The sequence below is a fragment of the Tamandua tetradactyla genome, chromosome 2 (assembly GCF_023851605.1).
Source record: "Tamandua tetradactyla isolate mTamTet1 chromosome 2, mTamTet1.pri, whole genome shotgun sequence".
Classification (NCBI taxonomy): domain Eukaryota; kingdom Metazoa; phylum Chordata; class Mammalia; order Pilosa; family Myrmecophagidae; genus Tamandua; species Tamandua tetradactyla.
The window spans coordinates 161354667-161374367 of record NC_135328.1 but is presented as its reverse complement, the minus strand read 5'-3'; the positions used below and the strand labels follow the sequence as shown (position 1 = coordinate 161374367).

Genomic DNA, 19701 nt, shown 5'->3' with positions numbered 1-19701 from the left:
CTGGCTCAGCATCAGGACTGTCTGCGTGGAGTGTGAGCTGGAGCTCTGTGTGCACAGGTTAAACAGCTAAGATGCCAGAGAGGGTTGGAAAGCAGCCAGTGCTTTTCATCCTCAGCTTATTTGTCTGGTGTATGATTCCTCTAAACCTGACTAACTTGTCCAGTGAGGTGAAAAAAAATCCATTTTGATAATTATTCTGACAGAGCTGTAACAGGGCCTCATTCCCCAAGAATATAATTTTTCTCTGGCCACTTTTTTTTTTTTTTTTATCTTTGTCTTCACATCAGGACCTTTTCTCCCCGAAGTGCAAAATCCCCTGTGGGCTCTAAAAATCGAAATGCTATACTCCATTTGGAGCCTCTTGTGCCAGCGAAGTCCTTATTAAAAATGTATTTTCACCGATCCTTGGCTGCACCCCCTGAGGTGTAGATTAACAGAAAGGCCTTTGGAGCTGAAAGACATTTTTGAAGAACCACTGTACCGAGTGACATTAAATATTTATCACCCACTGCATGTAAAATGTTCATCTTCTTGCTTCAACTCTCAGACCTGAAGGTTCTCATCAGTTTTCTGCTGAAGTGGAGATCACAGGAAAGCTGCTTTTTACCTTGCTGTGATGTTTTACTGTCCCAGGAATTTAGGACATTTCTTTGACCTCGTGGCAGTACGGGGAAAGATTGCCCTGACTCTCTCAGCATTTCACTGGGAGGCGATATGGGAATAATGATAGAATCAGCTCAGATTCTGGGGTGAGCAGAACAGGTTCTGCCACTTGCAAGCTGTGTGGACTTGAGCAGCTGGTACTTCTCACCCAAGTTTGTTGTACAGGTACGATGGAGCAGTAGAATCTTTGACACTGTGGGACTGCCATACAAGTTCTTTTCATTCCTTCCTTTCTCTTAGGTTTTCTATCTGGGACTTTCCAAATACATGCTGGAATGTGCTATTAATAGTAGCCTAACCAAAGCACTTAATTTAATCTTTACTTATTAAATAAAACTGAAACATTGCTCAAACACCCTTCACTGTTTTTGGAATGCCTTGGTGAAAAATCTTGATCTTGCTTAAAAACTATCGCATCTCAAAGGCTTATTTCAGCCCTCATTATTTAAACCTGAAAACACAGAAGTTTGAATAATTTTGGCATACACACACATTTCTCTCTCTTCCCCTCTCTCTGTTCACACACACACACAGGCACACATATAAGTCTTTAAGAAGTGTTTGTCTAATATTTTATTTTTTTTAAAGTCTGTGCTTCACATAATTTTTTTCCTCAGAACTGTTTATCCTCACTCCAAGACATGACCCTTGGAAAGGTGGCAGAAAAAACAAACGACTGGTGTGTTTTGGGGCGGTCTGAATTCCTTTTAACTCTCTGAGACCTCATAAGCTCAAGGCTTATGCTTGAGCTTTCAATCTATTTGTCCTGGAGCCCAAACGCTTAGACTCCTCTTGAAAGAGCTGCCACAGAGCTTTCCTGGATTCATGAACTAGAGATATATGAAGTGTGTGATTTTATTTGTAGCTTTAACCAAGGCAGCCTTAACTGAGTTTTGTTTTTTTATCTAACTTTTACCCTTGTAATCCTAACCTGACATATTTTTCAAATGTCTACCCCACCTCCCAATCTAACAATTCCTAATCCTTTTCTTGTCCTCAAATTTTCCTTCAAAGTCAGGGTATGACATATAAATCCATCTTTTTGGAAGTGTTTAAACATCACACATACCCTAAGAATTATTATTAATTTTTTTGTAGATTGCTTAGGAAGATTAAACAAACGTTTTAGAGTGTAGAATTCAGGAAATATAGCCAGAAGTTGTGGTGTGGCTTGAAAGTAGGAATGTGGATTTTAGAAAGCTTTGGGACATTTTCACTTGCTCATCAGATGGACTTTCAGTTCCTTTCTGTGAGGCCCAGGAGTGAGTGCTAGGATGATTTGACAGGGAAGGTCTGAAAGATAACTGTTTCCAGACCCTAAGCCTTGAACACTTAACCATCATTCATCCTGTTGAGAAAAGGAACAAGAGGCACAAAGGGAGGTTCCTTGATCCCTTAGCTTCAGTTGTGTACTGAGCTGCAGATGAGTCCCAGGCACCATAGGAAACCCTCGAGGTTTACCCTCAATTAACTCTCATGGCAACCTTGTGAAGGGGATGGTGGTATTTCTCTTTTACAGATGAGGAAACTGAAGCTCTGGGAAGTAAAGAAAACTATTCAAGGTCTCACAGTGAGGCTGGGTATTGATTATTCAGTTGATAGATTGTCTTCTTCCTTCCTCCTCAGTTTCCATGAACCTTCTTTGGAGATATGCCTTTTGCAATATCTCAGCCAAAGTAAGGAACTAAGCTTTATTGAGTATCTGTTTGTGTCAGGCACTGTTTTATACAATGTACATGTGCTATTTCTTTTAGTTCTTGTTACAAAAAGTTCTCATTATAATACCCCATGGTGTGGTATTATCACCATGCTAGATAGGAAATCTTGAGGCTTACAAGGGTTACATAATTTGCTTGAAGTCACACAGAACACAGGTGGGTGATGATGCCAGGATTTGAGCCCAGATCTGACTCCAGAACTTTTGCCATGCCCATGATACCAGCTGTCCCCAAATGGAGGCGGCCCACTGGTCTGAGGCACTTGGAATGTAAGTGGTAGGTATGTGGCAGTCAGTGCAGAGGTGTTGAGTTTCATGCTCTACTGCATTTACAAATTTCATTTTGTTTGCAGCATTATGGGAATTTAAAGTAGGGGTAGGCTTGTTTTTCTTAGTCTCATTATTCTTGGCATCAAAGATAATAGCAACAGTGATGATGGACATTGTTACTGTATGTTAGTACCTGTGGGTACCAGGCACAGTACTTGTTTTACACAAGTTCTTTCAGATCAATTTTATGGCAGCCCTATAAAGTTTTTCTGATTTACAGATGTGGAAACATACTTAGGGAGATTGAGTTACTTGCTAGTAGCAACTAGTTACTAGTAGCACACTACTAGTAAGTGAAGTAGTGGGGATTTGAACCTAGGACTTCTTATACAAAAAGTATACAGCTTCCACTTAGAGTATGAGCATTTATCATCAGAAACACATGCGGGGACCTTAAGTGATACACTGATGAATTACAGTAATATAGGGATAGGGTATTAAAGACCAATGAGTTACATTGTGAAGAAGTAATTCCCTTTTCAGTTGTCTTAGAAACCATCTGATTACATCAAAGAGAAAGTTTTAGTTAGATGTTAGTATGCCTTTCATTACTTTTTAATACTTGCTCCTTTTTTTAACCAAAAGAGAACAAAACTCAGGTTTTGAGGCTTAGACAGGTAATAGAATCTAGAACTTTATGACATTAATTTTGCTTTTGTTGTATTTTTAAATTTTCTCTAACTAAAAAAAAAACTTATGACATTCTCATATATACAAAAGAATACAATGCATATATAAGGCATAAAGAATAATATGATGAACATCCCTGTACCCATCACGTACTGAAAAATTAGGCTGTTGCAGGTGGTATTGGAACTTGCTGTGTGTCTCTCCCCGTCACATTATCTTCCTCTCTCCCCTACCAAAGGTTATAAGTACCCTGAATTTTGCATTTTTAATTCCATTTTTAAATAGTTTTCCTTACACATATATTTTTCTAAGCTATATATTTCCTACTTTTATGTTTCAACCTTTACAGTATACACTGTTGTCTTAGTTTCCTGGGTGCTTTAACAACTACCACACAGCAGGTTGGCTAAAGAATAGTAATTTATTATCTCATGATTTCAGAGCCTTGAAGGCCTGCTTTCCTCCTGGGATTGGAGCATTTTGGTGGGCTGATAATCCTTAGGGTTCCTTTGCTTAGTCACACATTTAAAATATTTTATTTAGAGTTTCATGACATTCTTGATAGGAAGTTATGCAGAAAGTATTTGTCCTATGCCTTAGAAAGTGGCAGCCTAAGGGGTGACTCTCCTCCGTTTACCTAGTTTTGACCAAGGTTATCAACAGGAGCATGGCCTACCTCAGTGAATTTAAGTCTAGTTCTCCTGTTTTTCCTTTCCCTGATACCTCAGGCATCAACTTTTTCCTTTTCACTGCCAACTAGTTTATTTATTTTTGAGATGACTGAGTTCCTCTCTCAAATCTTTAGTTCCCACATATTCAAGTCAGGGCACAGCTCTTCAGGTCGATGGTGTTTTGGGTCTCTTGATACATCTGTGTTTTACTTTAAGAATTATAGCTTATCTATATTTTAACAGTAGTTAAGTACTTAAATCGCTTGAGTATATTTTGGAATATCTTGATGTTAATTTTCCTCTCTCACTCCCCCCTCTCTCTCTTTCTACATTTCTGTTAGCTTTAGAAACTATCCTACAAAATTTGATCACTAACCTCTGTATAAGTTGGGATAAGTTACTTAAGTTTTTAGCTATCTCCTTTGTTTAATGGGAATGGTAACTACAACCTCTCCTAGGTTTGTCTCTAGCAATCAATAAGATTATGTACTTAAAGTGTTTGGAATTTAGTAGATGATTAATAGAAGTTTTCCAATTACTTTTCTTCCCCCTACCTCCTTCCCTTCATTCTTTACTTATCTGTCATTTACTGAATGTCAACATGTGTCAGACACTAGGCTGGAAGCTTTAATCCTCATAACATTCCAAGAGATAGGTATTGTTACCCTCATCCTACATATGAAGAAATAGAGCTTCACAGAGTTTGTACCTGTCTAAGACATGTAGCTAGTAAGTAGAGGAGCTGGGAATTGAATGTAGGTTTGCCTGATTCCAAGTCAAAATTTTTTTCTCACTTTACTATGTTGCTTTGCAATTCCTTCTAGCCTCCACCCTCTTTTTTTTTTTTTTTTTTTTAATTATTTTTCTATATTTCATGGAATCTGCAGATTCTATCCAGGAGTCATACATCCTGGGCAGTTGGAAAGTATTGGGTTTTAGGAATTCATAGTATATGATGAAACTGCTACTGTATTAAGGGAATTTTCTTTCACTTTAGAGCAGAGCATAGCAATTAGCCCTAATGGGAAATTGGAGTATGATCTCTGATCATTAGCATTGTTTTCTTAATCCAGAGAAAAATCTTGGCACTATTGTTGTCACCAAGTGACTGGGACCATAGAATGAAGATTTATTTCAGGCCTTACGAAAAGTTCTTTTGATTCTTCCTTTGATCCTTTCCCATTGTTTGATGCTAATAATAATAAGAGCTAACATTTGAGAGAACTTTATGCCAAGCAGTGTACACAGCTATAGATTTTTTCATTTAATGTTCACAAAAACCTCATTAATGAGGATATTAATCGATTATTGCTCTCTTTTACAGAAAGGACACTAAGGTTTAGAGAAGTGAAGTGATTTGTCCTCTTTGGGAGAGCTGAGCCAGATTTTACTTACTGGTCTGTCTGACTTTAGAACCAGACCCTTAACTATTCCTTTACTCGTACATTAAAAAATATGCCTCAAGTCTAAATTATAAACTTTCTCACATCTGGCACCTTAGATCCATTTTTCAGTGATGTGTTATCTACTGCTTGTATGACAAACTACCCCTAAATTTAGTGGCTTTAAACAATTTATCATCTCTCATTTCTTTGAACTGCCTGGGCTCAGCTGGGCCATCTTTACTTAGCTTCCTCACGCAAAGTTTCAGTCAGAGGATGGCAGGGCCGGAGTCATCTGAAGGCTCAACTGAGCTGAACATCCAAGATGACTCATTCACGTGGCTGGCAACTGCTGCTATTCCCGGTGAACTAGAGGCTCTGCTCTTCTGGTGCTCCCTCCCAGATCACTCACAGGTTGTTGGGACTTCTCACAGCCTGGTAGCTGAGTTCTGACAGGAAATGTTCTGAGAGACCGAGGCAGAAGCTGACATAGCCTCAGCAGTCTGAAAACATACTTTACCACATCTATCGGTCAAGGCAAGTCATTAGAGCCAATCCATATTAAAAAGAAGGGGAATTATATTTGACTCCTTAATGTGAGTTGCAGCATCAATATACAGGGAGGGGAAGAAATGAGGGCACCGTATTTGACTCTTTACCCCAGATGGTGATATACTTATGCATCCAGAAAAGCCTGCTATATAATAAATCTGGTTCAAGAAACAAATAAAAACAAACAAAAAATGAAAAGAGAAGACTTTCTACCTACCCATAAAGAAAGGATGTCAAATAAGATTTCCTGGCATATTTTCCACATTGCCTTGGGAAAACAGTTTCCCATTTGTAGAAAGGTTTTGAAAGCAGAGTGTGCTAATGGATTCTCTCCTGAGGGCTCAGCTAGGTCAGGGCCATTGAACCAATGTCTGAAACCTCAAGGTGGTCCTTAACCCTGGGTGGTAGCGTTAGGTTCCTCCCTAATACCTAGGTTCACTATAGTGCATCACAGAGTGAAACAGTAAAATTGGGAGCCCTATAGTTGCCAGCCATTGGGATTTCTTTCTTCTTCCTCCCCTTCTTTATCTTTTCATCTACTCATTGAGCAGAAATGTATTGAGAAACTGCAATGTACCAGTAACTGGCTGAGTCTGAGGAATAGAGCAGTGTCCATGCTGCAACTCTGACTTCAAGACTTCTTATTCATTCCATGTCCCCTGCCTATGCTATCTACTTCCATCTCCTTTAGGATCTGCTCTGTCTACCACCTCCTCTCTTCTCTACCCGTCAACCTTTGCTTACCCAGATTCCCCAAATGTTAATATGTTACAAAATCACTATACGATTATAAAAATCAGGTAATTAACACCCATACAATGCTATTTTCTAATCTACAGATCTCATTCAAATTTTACCAGTTGCTCCACTAATGTCCTTTTTTCGGGACCACCATCCTATCCAGGATGGCAAGATTACATTTAGTCATCATATCTTCTTTATCGCCTTGAGTCTGGAACAGTTCTTCAGTCTTTGGCATTTTAAAAGAGTATTGGCCAGTTATTTTGTGGAATGCCCCCTGATTTAGGTTTGTCTGATGTTTCCCCATGATTAAATTCAGGTTATGCATTTTTGGCAGGAAAACCACAGAAATGATGTTGTGTCTTTCTCAGTATATTAGGAGGCACATGATGTTAATTTAGCCCATTGCTGGTGATGTTAACTTTGGCCACTTTGTTTAAGGGAGTGACTGCCAGTTTCTCCACTTTAAAGGTACTGTTTTCCCGTTGTAGTTCATAATCAGCTTGTAGGGGAGAAACCTTGAGACTATATAAATACATGATTCTTATCATACTGTTGCCCACTAATTTTAGAATCCTTTGATAACTTTTGCCAGTAACAATAATTCCTATGGTGTTTTCCAGATGGTGTTCTCCTGATTCCTTCTTTATTTATTAACTGGAGCTTTATTGTAAGTAGCTTTCCCTTTATCCCCCATTTATTTATTCATTCAATTATTTATATCAGTATGGATTTATGAATTCTTATTTTATTCCAATGATAGTCTGTTGCTATCATTGTTCTATTGCCTAAATACTCCCAGATTTAACCATTGGGAACCCCTTTAAATTGGCTTCTGTGTCCTTTTGTCGTACCCCCATCCTTTTTGGAACACACCTTTACTTCCTGGCACCATAAAATGCCACTTTTCCTTTCCTCCTCCAGCCCTGGAATCAGTTGATTCTCTCGAGAGCCCTGATATCAGCCTACTTATACTTTCTACTTCCTTACTTCCCTGTGAATAGTTTCTGTTTTCCCCAGTGCACTGACACTGATATTATTGTTTCTTAATTCTGATATTATTGTGCATCAGATATGTCTTATGCCAGTGTCAGATCCTTTCAGAAGAATGGTAAAGGAGAGTTGCATCACTTCTTGCTCCATCTGTGTTGTGGCAACCGCATTTGCACAGGCTGAAAGACTTCCTACAGGTATAACCTGGCAGTGCCTCACCTCATGCCCTTGATGCGTACTGTCATGCACTGTGAAGCTTCCTTGTTGGTGCCACCGCTGTATCTCACTCTGTGCCACATGTGTACAATCTGGATTGCAGGGGACTTAATGCTCCTTTCTCCCCATCATGGATGTTTCTGTAGAATGGAGAAATGAACCACTCAGTGGGGCCAGCTTCTTCTTGCCTCTCCCTCTTTCTTTGCTGACTTCCTTTGTCCATCACTCCACTCTTCCTCCCTGAGATTGAACTTTCTACTATAGTCATGGAGCATAGACCCATTTTCTCAGGTCTGCATTCTAGGAACCCCAGGCAAGGACATGCTGTGTTTATTACTCATTTTCTATACTCTTTTGACTTTTACAGTATCACGTAGTCATTTATTTAGAACTTATTTGTTGGAATGTTCTCTGTGTCAGGAGTTGTATTCAGGTAGACAAAACCCCTGATCACATACAGTTTATTTTAATGGGGAAGGTAGAATATATCCAAATAAACAGACTAATTAATTAATTAAAAATTCAGCTTCACGGCAAGTAGTGTGAAAACAGTGCAGCAGGGAGAGGACAGGAAGTAGAGCAAGTGGGTGATGACCTTGAGATGGTTAGTAGTACTCTCTGAGGAGGTGACATTTAACAGAGAAGGCACTAATGAGAAGAAATGAGCTGAGGGACAAATGAGGCGGACAGGAGGAAGAGGAAGTATGAGGGCCCTAAGCAGATGTGTCTGCTTGGCCTGTTTGAAGAACAGCGTGGAGGCCAGTGTGACTGAACATCGTCAGCAAGGAGCTAGTGAACATGTCGTCAGAGACATAGGCAAGGCGCATTCCTTATAAGACCTTAAAGCTCGTGATGCAGAATTTGGATGTATTTTATTGAGTGTATTGGAAGGCCACTGGTTAGTTTTTTCATCTCTTCTACTGTATCTTTCATTCCCATAAGTTCTGTGATTTGTTTTTTCGGACTTTCCATTTCTTCTTTTTGTTCATTCCTTGCCTTCTTCATGTCCTCCCTCAATTGATTGATTTGGTTTTTGAAGAGGTTTTCCATGTCTGTTCGTATATTCAGAATTAGTTGTCTAAGCTCCTGTATTTCATTTGAACTATTGGTTTGTTCCTTTGACTGGGCCATATCTTCAGTTTTCCTGGTGTGATTTGTTATTTTTTGCTGGCGTCTGGACATTTAATCAGATTTCCCTGAGTGTGAGACCCAGCAGGTTGAAAGACTTTCCTGTGAAGTCTCTGGGCTCTGTTTTTCTTATCTTGCCCAGTATGTGGTGCTTGTCTGTCTGCGGGTCCCACCAGCAAAAGATGTTGTGGCTCCTTTAACTTTGGAAGGCTCTCCCTGCTGGGGGTGTGGTGGAGACAGAGGAGAGGTTGTAGGCTGGTTTTAATGGCTTCAAATTGCGAAGCCCTGGGGTCTGAATTCCTTGAGAGAGGGATTCCACCTGAGTTGCGTTTCACCCATCCCGTGGGGAAGGTTCAGGTGGGAGACAGCCCTGAAAGCAGCCTGTTTCTGTGTTTGGGCAGTTGCAGCATATGTAGTCCCGCTGCTGAATCCAGAGGCAGCCAAGCCTCCGTAGAAACAGCCTCAGAAGGCTCTGTTTTGTCCCTTTTCCTCTTTTTCGGTTAGCCCAATAGGCGACCTCCGCCTTGAGCAGGCGGAGGTCGCCTGAGCTGGGGGCCTATTTTTAGTAGTCAGAATTTGTTTATTAATGCCACTGTTGGTGTTTGGTTGGACTCAGTCCCTGCTACTGTTAGAGACTCTTTCCTTTCCCTCCGGGAAGCCACCTGTGGTGGAGGGGCGCCAGGCGCCGGCCGCCGTGGCTTGGGGAACTGCGCGCGGCTTGGGGAACTGTGTGCGGCTTGGGGAACTCACTGTTCCGGAGACTCACAGCCGGTCCAGCTGGTCCAGACTGGGGTACTCTGTGTGTCTGGTCACTGTCGTGGTTCCGGGAGCTGTTCTGTACTGTTTCTGGTTATTTAGTAGTTGCTCTAGAGGACGAACTAAAAGCACGTGCACATTACTAAGCCGCCATCTTGGCCCCCTCCCACTGGTAGTTTTGACAAGAGAGTGACATAATCTGATCTGTATTTTAATGAACTGTTTCTTGCTGCTTTGTAGAAAGTGGATTGTTGGTAGACAAGAATGGAACAGGGATTCTGGATAAGAGGCAGATACAATAATCCAGTGAACAATTATGGTGGTTTGGACTGTAGCAGTAAAGATGATGATAAGTGTTTAGATTTAAACTAATGGGGGACGGGGAGGGGAGGTAAGACAAAGAATAATTAAAGGCGAATTCTTCACTCCTTATTTCCTTGACTTTCATGCTGCTGCATATCCTTGTGCCTTTCTGACACCTCTTTCCAGCTCTCATCTATAGATTCCTTGCCTAGAGTATCTTTGTGTGTTAGTTTTCACTAGGCTTGGTTATCTGTTCTCAGTCTGCCAGAGATGATGCAACAGATGTCATAAATTCCTGTTCCTATAGGATCCAAGAGGGTAGCACATGGAAGTTGCAGGCAGAGATTAGTGCATGCACAGACACTGTGTATGTAGCAGCAGTTGTGGTGGTCTCCATACAGTGTGTCCTGTCTCAAGGAGGCCTCTTGCACTGACCTCTGAGTATGTTGTGAAGGGAGAATGCTGGCCAGATACTAGAGGGTCTTCTGATATTTCAAGATAAGCTAAGAATCCAGATTAAAAAATTATTGTGATAGCATATACATAGCATAAAATTTCCCATTTTAACCATTTTTTTTACACAATTCACTGGTGTTACTTAAATTCACAGCATTGTGCTACCATCAACACCTTACATTACCAGAACTTTTCTATCACCCCACCCAGAAGCTCTGTACCAAACAGGCATTATTCTCATTCCCCGCCCTCACTCCTGCCCCTGGTAACCTGTACTCTGCATTTGCATATTCTAATTATTTCATATAAGTGAGTTCCTACAATATTTGTCCTTTTGTGTCTGGCTTATTTCACTTAATATGATGTCTTCAAGGTTTGTCCATGTTGTAGCATGGATCAGCACTTCTTTCCTTTCTATGACTGAATAACAATCTACTGTATATATATATATATATTTATATACCACACTTTGGTTATTGATTAATCTGTTGATGGACTCTTGGGTTGCTTCCACCTTTTGGCTATTGTGAATGATGCTGCTATGAACAATGGTGTTCAGATATCTGTTTGAGTCCTTGCTTTCAGTGTTTTTGGGTACATAGCAAAAACTGAAATTGTCAGGTCATGTAGTTCTGTATTGAACTTTTTGAAGAATCACCAAATTGTTTTTCCTAGTGGATGAGCCATTTTATATTCCCACCAACAATGTATGGCATGGGTGGGTGGAGGTGCTCTGTTTCTCTGCATCCTTGCCAGCACTTGTTATTTTTTATTTTCCTCTTCTTTGGGAGTGGGGAGGGGCATGAAGTGGTATTCCCTTGTTGTTTTGATTTGCATTTCCCTAATGACTAATGATGCTGAGCATCTTCACGTGTTTATTGGCCATCTGTGTATCTTCTTGGAGAAATGTCAGATCCTTTGCCTATTTTTTTCATTGGATTGTTTGTATTTTTTAAGAGCTCTTTATATACTTGGAATGCTAAATTCTTATCAGATACATGATTTCAAATATTTCTCCTGTTCTGTAATTTGTCTTTTCATCTTCTTGATAATGTCCTTTGATGCGCAAGAGGTTTTGGTTTTGATAAAGTCTCCTTTATCTGTTTTTTTTGTTGTTGCCCAGACATGCAGATTTTTAAATTTCATAATCCATATTTTTATATGTTGGCCCAAACATTTTACAATCCTGTAGGGGGCAAACAAGCCTGTATTCCCTATGTTATCCTTGGGCCACTGGTTTGCAACTTCTGCGGAAATTCTCCTCTTGGCTTACCTCAGTGTACATGGCTTGGTTTCAGTGTATGGACCAGTCTTTCCGAAATCTGTATTTTTCACCCTACTTCAATATCTGACTGGCCACTGGACATTTTCATGTGGCTTTTCCACTGTTGTGTCCTACCAGCATGTCTCAGATTCAAATTTCCTACCAAGCTGCGCCTGTTCTGCCTTGCTCTGTGTGATGATATACCGTCTCCTTTCGGGGGTCCAGGCTGAAGCCAGGCTTCATTCTAGATGTCCGTCTCACTGACAAATTGTATGTGCAAGAGTCAGGGTCTAAATCTTGTGCTATTTTCTCAGTATTTTTTCAAATGTGTCTCCTTTTCTTCCTTTCTGCTATAAATGTAATTAAATCATTCAGCTCGTTTTTGAGGTGTTCTAGCTAAGCCCCCATTTTTATACCCATTTTACAGATGAAAAAACTGAGAATTGGAGAAAACTTAAATGCGTTGAAATCTATGTAGTAACAAGTGTCAGGGTAGCGATTAACATTAACCCAGGTGATGTTATTGCAGAGATTGTTCTCTTTATCAGTACAAAATAATAAGTTGCTCACCTCTATTATGGTACATTTAAATGACAGGTGTGTAAGGAGAAGAAGAAACAATCAGCTCATATAACCTAGAATTGCTTATAGTAGACCTCCTCTACTGAGCTGAGTTTTACAAAATCTATTTTCAGTTGCAGTGTCATCTAAATAGAAAATGATGCTTGTCAAGCACTCAGACTGTTTGAAAGCACATCTCTTCCTTACAGAAGAGGGAGATATGTTTGCTTTATCCATGAAATCAGTTGAATCACGGAAGAGCTCAGCACAAATTGTGAATTAGCAGTGATCAGTGAAGATATTTTAATGTAATTTAAAAATATGGTCATATAAGGGAGCCTATGTCTCTGAAAATAAACCAAATAGGCCTCCTCTCTGCCAGGGAGCCTGTTGCCTGCTATCTTTGAGCTCCATTTTTGGATGGGGACTCTGAAGGTCATGTGCTTCTTCTGGCAGCCCTCCCCAGCCACCCTCAGCAGATGGGCCTGCCCTGAACTGGCTCCAGGGATGAGATTCCACCTGCTCCCCTCTCCTGGCATGGCATTTCCCAGAGTTTTTATTTTTTTTATGGAATGCCTCTGGTAACCACATCGGGACAGTGTGGCAATAACCTACGTGGCTGCCTTGTTTTCTGCGAGCTTTTGTTTTAGAAAGGCAAATTTTAGGGTTCCAATGTATATCAATGTTTTTTTATGTTTTCTTTTGATATTTTTGTTAAAATCCTAAAGGTGACAAGAAACCATCAAAGGTTTTTAAGTAGAAAATTATATGACCCTACTGTTTTTTTACAAAATTCCTTAGACAGCATCTGAAAAGTATCTTGGAGGAAGTGATGCTACAGATAGAAAGATGAGAGATGAAATTCTGAACAAAAGCCGTAGTATAAACCAAGTAATTCTATTAGTAAGTATACCTGTCTCCTAATCATGACAGATAATAGGCTGTTTCCAATATACCAGTGACGGTGACACAATTTATGTCTGTGTGTCATGAGTAAAATAAAGATTTGGTCATTATCATGCTATTTGCATCAGTATGGATGTTGCCAACCATGCTGCTAATTTTTGTCTGATTTACCTATTTGCTGTGGGCTGAGTAGAAGCAGTATTGTTCAGATGGGATGTGAAGGGTGGGACTTGAGCATGCTTTTTTAATATCCTGGGAGATTTACCTTGGAAACCCAAAGAATTGGTGCTTGGTATTAACTGAGACCATCTATCACCCATGGAAAGGTAGGAGACTAGGGTTGTATGGGGTGAGTTGCTATGCTCTTGGAGCACTTAACTTCTAAATGGAGAAGTAAGATCACTCTAGGAGCCTCAGTTCTGAAAGACCCTGTCATGGTCAGGGTCATGTGTCAACTTGGCCAAGTTGTGGTACCTGTTTGTCTGGTTGGGCAAGTGCTGGCCTGTCTGTTGCAATGATGACATTTCATAGAATTAGATCATGATCACGTCGGCTGCATTCGCAGCTGATTCCATTTGAAAGGGGAGTGTCTTCTGCAATGAGTGATGCTTAATCTAATCACGGGAAGCCTTTTAAGAAAGATTCAGAAGAGAAAGTCTCTATTCCTGCTTTGGCTGGTGATCCTCTCCTGTGGAGTATGTCCAGACCCTCCATCGGAGTCGTCAGCTTCACAGCCTGCCCTGCAGATTTTGGATCTGCATTCCCGTGGTCACGTGAGACACTTTTATAAATTTTATATTTGCGAATGTTCCCTGTTGATTCTGTTTCTCTAGAGAACCGTAACTAATACAGGCCCTTAATGGGGAAAAGGAAAGTTTGATGACCTCCTAATATATGAAGCTAGATCAGAGTCTAGCACAATATGGAGATGTGCTTGGAAATGTCTGCCACCAGTGAAGAGAAATTATCCATATGGGTTTAGAAAGTTGGAAATGCAAATTGTAGGTTCACGGATTTTTTCTACATGGTAATTCTAGCCTGTGAGTACGTAGCATGTTTTCAAAGTCAGTTTTGCAGCCTGAGTAATAAGAACTCTACAGTAAAAGGGTAGCATTTGCTGGTCATTTGGTTTTCCTGTTTGTAAGCATATTAATTCCAAATCCTCTGAAGTTTAATTTGAAGTGGGATAATATGTAGTGCTTTCTGGAAGTCTTCTTTCTGTGACTGAATTCTTCAAGAAAGCATCTTGGCTTTTTCACCAGTTAAATCCTCATCAATTTCTAAAGGTATGAAAATATAAATATTTTGTAAAAAACAGTTTTGGGCCCTTCACAAGACAGAAAAATTGTACTAACACCAGGAGTGAATGCCAGCTATCACACATACATAACTGTTTTCTCTCTGGGCATCCTCCAAATGCCACAGAGCACCGGGAAATGTTTCCTGACTCTCATTTTGAGTGGCTGGACCTGTGTCCAGTGGGAATTATGAGTATTTATAAGGTAGGGTAAAAAGAGGTGATAACATCAAAAGAGGCTGACCCTTTGATAACACATGCTTTAGGGAAGTCGTATTCCTGCTACGGGGTGGGTGGGCATTGTGCAGGCTGTGAAGACAGGTCTCCCCTGCCTTACCAGTAATACTGCAAGGGCAGAGGCAGTGGCTCACATTGAATACCAACATTTGACATTGTTTTTGGAAGGTGTGATGAGAGGAGTAAGGAAACCTCATCCGTTTTCTGAATCTCACACGCTTAAACAGAAGCGGCTGACTGAATCCAGGGCATTTGGAGTTCAGTGAATTTGTCAAATTATTTTTCAAGCTTGTAGGGTTCAGGACTTCCCCAAATGTGTTCCACCAAGTGCTTGTGCACTGGTGTCTATTAAGGGAAATGTGCTCCGTATGTTTGCTGATTTGTCTACCATGAAATGATCAAAAAGTTGTATTTCTGCAATCTCTGAAGCCCAGAAATTGGTCTTTTTGAAAATTTTTGTTTGGTTTTTCTCTTAGATGAGACTAACAGAAATGGGTGATTTCACAGATAGGCCCAAATTCACCCGCATGAGCCAGGACACCAAGAAGCTTTGGGCACAAGTATTTTCTGTTTTTTTTTTTTTTCTTGTTGTTGTTCCAACTGCTATTATAGGGCAATTTAAATGCGTGTTTCTGGTGTGCATTGCACTTAGCTCATAGAGCTGTTTTTGAAAAACCCAGTTTTTGTCCAAAGATTTTTAAGTGAAGCTTCTCAAGTATTTTCATAACACAGGGAAATCTCTTTCTGACAAACACTAAATACATTCTGACATAAAAAGCCCGTTTAGTGACCCAGTTTCGTTCACCAAAAAAAAAAAAAAAAAAAAATTGTGAAGGGAAGAAAAATAGAGATGGAGGGAAAACCTATAATGAAATGGGACTTAGTAGCATATCAGCCAGTTGTAATGTATGATGAACATAGAATGAATATTTGTTGATTTAAGGAATTATAATTTTTCAGTATGTAATGATATTGTAGTTATTTTAAAAAGATATGTCTCATATGCTAGAGGTATAGCCTGAATTATTTACAGAAAAATGATACAAAGTCTGGAGCTTGTTTTAAAAGAACTGGATAGGGGTATAAATACAAAATTGGCCATGAGGTAAAATTATCTAAAACTAGGAGATAAGTACATCTGAACTATTCTTTCTAATTTTTAATGTTTGAAACTTGGCATGCTAAAAAGTAAAATTTGGAATCTCTGAAAGTCTTGGGTTCTTCAGGGTACTTGATTTGGGTTTTTAAGGGTACTTGATTTGGTCTCCTTACTTTCTTTTCGACACCCACTTTTCCTTAATCCAGAAATATTTTTCCCTTTCTTCATGAGTATTTCTCTTCCCTTCCCTTTTCTTCCTTTTTCCTTTTCTGGTCCTGTCCTTTCTGTCCTTTCCCTGCCCTTCGTTTGGACTGACAGGAAAAGAAGACCTGTGTCTTGCATCAAGTTATAAATATTCTTTGACCATATAGCAACATAAGGCTTAGCACAAAGGTCTGGTACTTTTTGGATTCCCAAAGAGGCCTGTCTTGACCTCTATGTGGTCTGACAGGTTTGAGGCCTAAACTTGACTAAACTACCCACCCCAGAGCTACCTAGTCCTTGGGATGCTTTCTTTCTTTTTGCGTGTTTTTTTTTATAACCCTTACCATGATCAGAATGAGAAGGATTTGGGTTGAAGTTAAGAACACTTCTTAACTTTTTATTATTAGGCTCAAGTCTCAATTTGCAAAGGGGATGTTAGGATCATGTTCTGTTTTGTTATTGTCTGTGGTTTAGAGTGTGCTCTTGGCTTTGAGATTTTGCTATAAAATGGGTCTGATTTAATCATTTTCTGGGAAGAGAGAAATTGGGTTAGTGGATCCCAAACTAGGCTCAGAAATCAAGTTGAGGTTTTTATTTTTAATAAAGTTTTTTTTTTTTTTTTTTAGTAAAAGTATGTAGACTGGGTGGAAACACTCTTAAAATCTGTACGTTTCTCAGCTTCTCACATGACTTTCATGATCAGTGAGGTTAGTGAGTTACTGAATTTAATGACTTTTTATAGATTGGAGGTATTCTAGTTGTTCAGGGAACAGATTTAGATTGTATCGTCAGGTAGTTATACCAGTAATGGACATGGCAAGTGTTTTGTTGTTATTGTTTTATTTAAGATGATTTACCACTTAGCAGGGCCTTGTATATAGGAATTATTACACAAGCACATGGTAAATAAATGGTGACTACAAAAAGGAAAGTCAGAAAAAAAAGGCAACTAATATTTACTGAGTGCCTACTGGTTTTGTAGGCTTAACTCATAGTTTATATTTTCTTCTTGCCACATCCCTGAAAAGCAGGTATTCCCACATGACTTTCATGATCAGTGAGGTTAGTGAGCTGTTGAGTTCAGAGAAGTTCAGTATTATACCCACAGTCTCACAGTAAATGGGTGGCAGAACCAGAATTTTAGGCTAGATTTATCTTTTTGTTATGCCACACAGCCTTGATGAACACTGTTTATCAACCTTTTCTTGGTTCCAGAGGATTGTGTATCCGGAGGGGTAAATCAGTTTAGAGATCAGGAAACCTGATCGATCACAAGGCCCTGCCAACCTTCCTTTACTGAGCCATAACAGTGAGTTTGATTTTCTCTGTCCGGTTGGGGTAAAGGTCCAGCTGAAAGCCTTTCTTGCTGCTCAGAAGGCTGGAGTGTGATCACTGGAGAACTGTTTGGCAAAGGAACATGGCAGCAAAGGACAGAAGCCTCTTCAGGGTTATTAGGCCATAGCTGAATTTTTTTTTTTTTTGACACCTTGTAACAGGCTTTAGAATGTTGGAGTTTTCTGCCCATGTGGACTTCAGTCAGCAAGTTGGCTTTCTTTGATGGTGTAAAGATCAAAATGACTGATAGAAAGAAAAAATTTCACAAGTAGATTCCGGGCACTTGCTGTCACTCACCAGTATACTTTAACAGCCTATTTTCTGGTCTCCCTTCCAGCAGCCTAAATGCTTCCCCAGTTACTTTCTTCAGAGGTGATCCCTTTTTTTTTTTTTTTTTTTTTTTTAACTTTTTTGTTGTTGTATAGTATAACATATATACAAAACAAAGAAATAAAAAAAGCAATAGTTTCAAAGCACTCTTCGACAAGTTGTTACAGGACAGATCCCAGAGTTTGTTATGGGCTACCATATGATCCTCTCATATTTTTCCTTCTAGTTGCTCCTGAATATAGGAGGCTATTGGGCTTAAATACTTTTTCATCATCACAATCGACATTTTGTCCTTTTTTTGTGAAAAATAACATATATACAAAAAAGCTATAAATTTCAAAGCATAGCACCACAATTAGTTGTAGAACATATTTCAGACTTTGACATGGTGTACAATTTCTTAATTTTAGGCTTTTACTTCTAGCTGCTCTAAAATACCGGAGACTAAAAGAGATATAAGTTTAATGATTCAGCATTCATACTCATTTGGTAAGTCCTGTTTTCTCTATATAATTCTACCATCACCTTTGATCTTCCCATCCCTCTCTTTAGGGTTGTTTGGGACATGGCAATTCTAAATTTTTCATATTGGAAGGATCTGTCACTAATATAGGGTAAGGAGATGGAACTATCTGATGTTCTGGAGAGGCTGGGCTAGGTTTCAGGGTTTATCTGGACCAGGGACCCATCTGGAGGTTGTAGGTTTCTGGCAAGTTACTCTAGTACCTGGAACCCTTGTATATATTGCCCTAGGTGTTCTTTAAGATTGGCTGGAATGGTCCTGGTTGAGGTTGGCTGGTTATGATAGGTAGCAAGGTCTACCTGAAGCTTGCAACCTGTGGCTTGTAAGAGCCACGTCCAGAGTAGCCTCTTGACTCTATTTGAACTCTCTGCCTTTGATACTTTTTTTTTATTATTAATTAACGGCAAAAAAGAAATTAGCCCAACATTTAGAAATCATACCATTCTGCATATGCAATCAGTAATTCTTAACATCATCACATAGATGCATGATCATCGTTTCTTAGTACATTTGCATCGGTTTAGAAGAACTAGCAACACAGCAGAAAAAGATATAGAATTTTAATATAGAGAAAAAAATAAAAGTAATAATAATAGTAAAAAAAAAACTATAGCTCAGATGCAGCTTCATTCAGTGTTTTAACATGATTACTTTACAATTAGGTATTATTGTGCTGTCCATTTTTGAGTTTTTGTATCTAGTCCCGTTGCACAGTCTGTATTCCTTCAGCTCCAATTACCCATTATCTTACCCTGTTTCTAACTCCTGCTGGACTCTGTTACCAATGACATATTCCAAGTTTATTCTCGAATGTCGGTTCACATTAGTGGAACCATACAGTATTTGTCCTTTAGTTTTTGGCTAGACTCACTCAGCATAATGTTCTCTAGGTCCATCCATGTTATTACATGCTTCATAAGTTTATTCTGTCTTAACGCTGCATAATATTCCATCGTATGTATATACCACAGTTTGTTTAGCCACTCGTCTGTTGATGGACATTTTGGCTGTTTCCATCTCTTTGCAGTTGTAAATAACACTGCTATAAACATTGGTGTACAAATGTCCGTTTGTGTCTTTGCCCTTAAGTCCTTTGAGTAGATTCCCAGCAATGGTATTGCTGGGTCGTATGGCAATTCTATATTCAGCTTTTTGAGGAACCGCCAAACTGCCTTCCACAGTGGTTGCACCATTTGACTTTTCCACCAACAGTGGATAAGTGTGCCTCTTTCTCCGCATCCTCTCCAGTACTTGTCATTTTCTGTTTTGCTGATAATGGCCATTCTGGTGGGTGTGAGATGATATCTCATTGTGGTTTTGATTTGCATTTCTCTAATGGCCAGGGACATTGAACATCTCTTCATGTGCCTTTTGGCGCGTGGTGGGGGCGCCAGCCGCCGCGGCTTG

General features: G+C 39.6%; 1 protein-coding gene and 1 pseudogene across 16 annotated transcripts in view; both read left to right on the top strand.

Moving 5' to 3' along the window:
- FGGY (FGGY carbohydrate kinase domain containing) overlaps nucleotides 1-19701 on the top strand; it is a 515661-nt gene that overhangs the window by 146138 nt on the left and 349822 nt on the right. The window lies entirely within an intron of this gene.
- Nucleotides 5670-19701, top strand: part of LOC143654390 (developmental pluripotency-associated protein 2 pseudogene) — a 42522-nt pseudogene continuing 28490 nt past the window's right edge.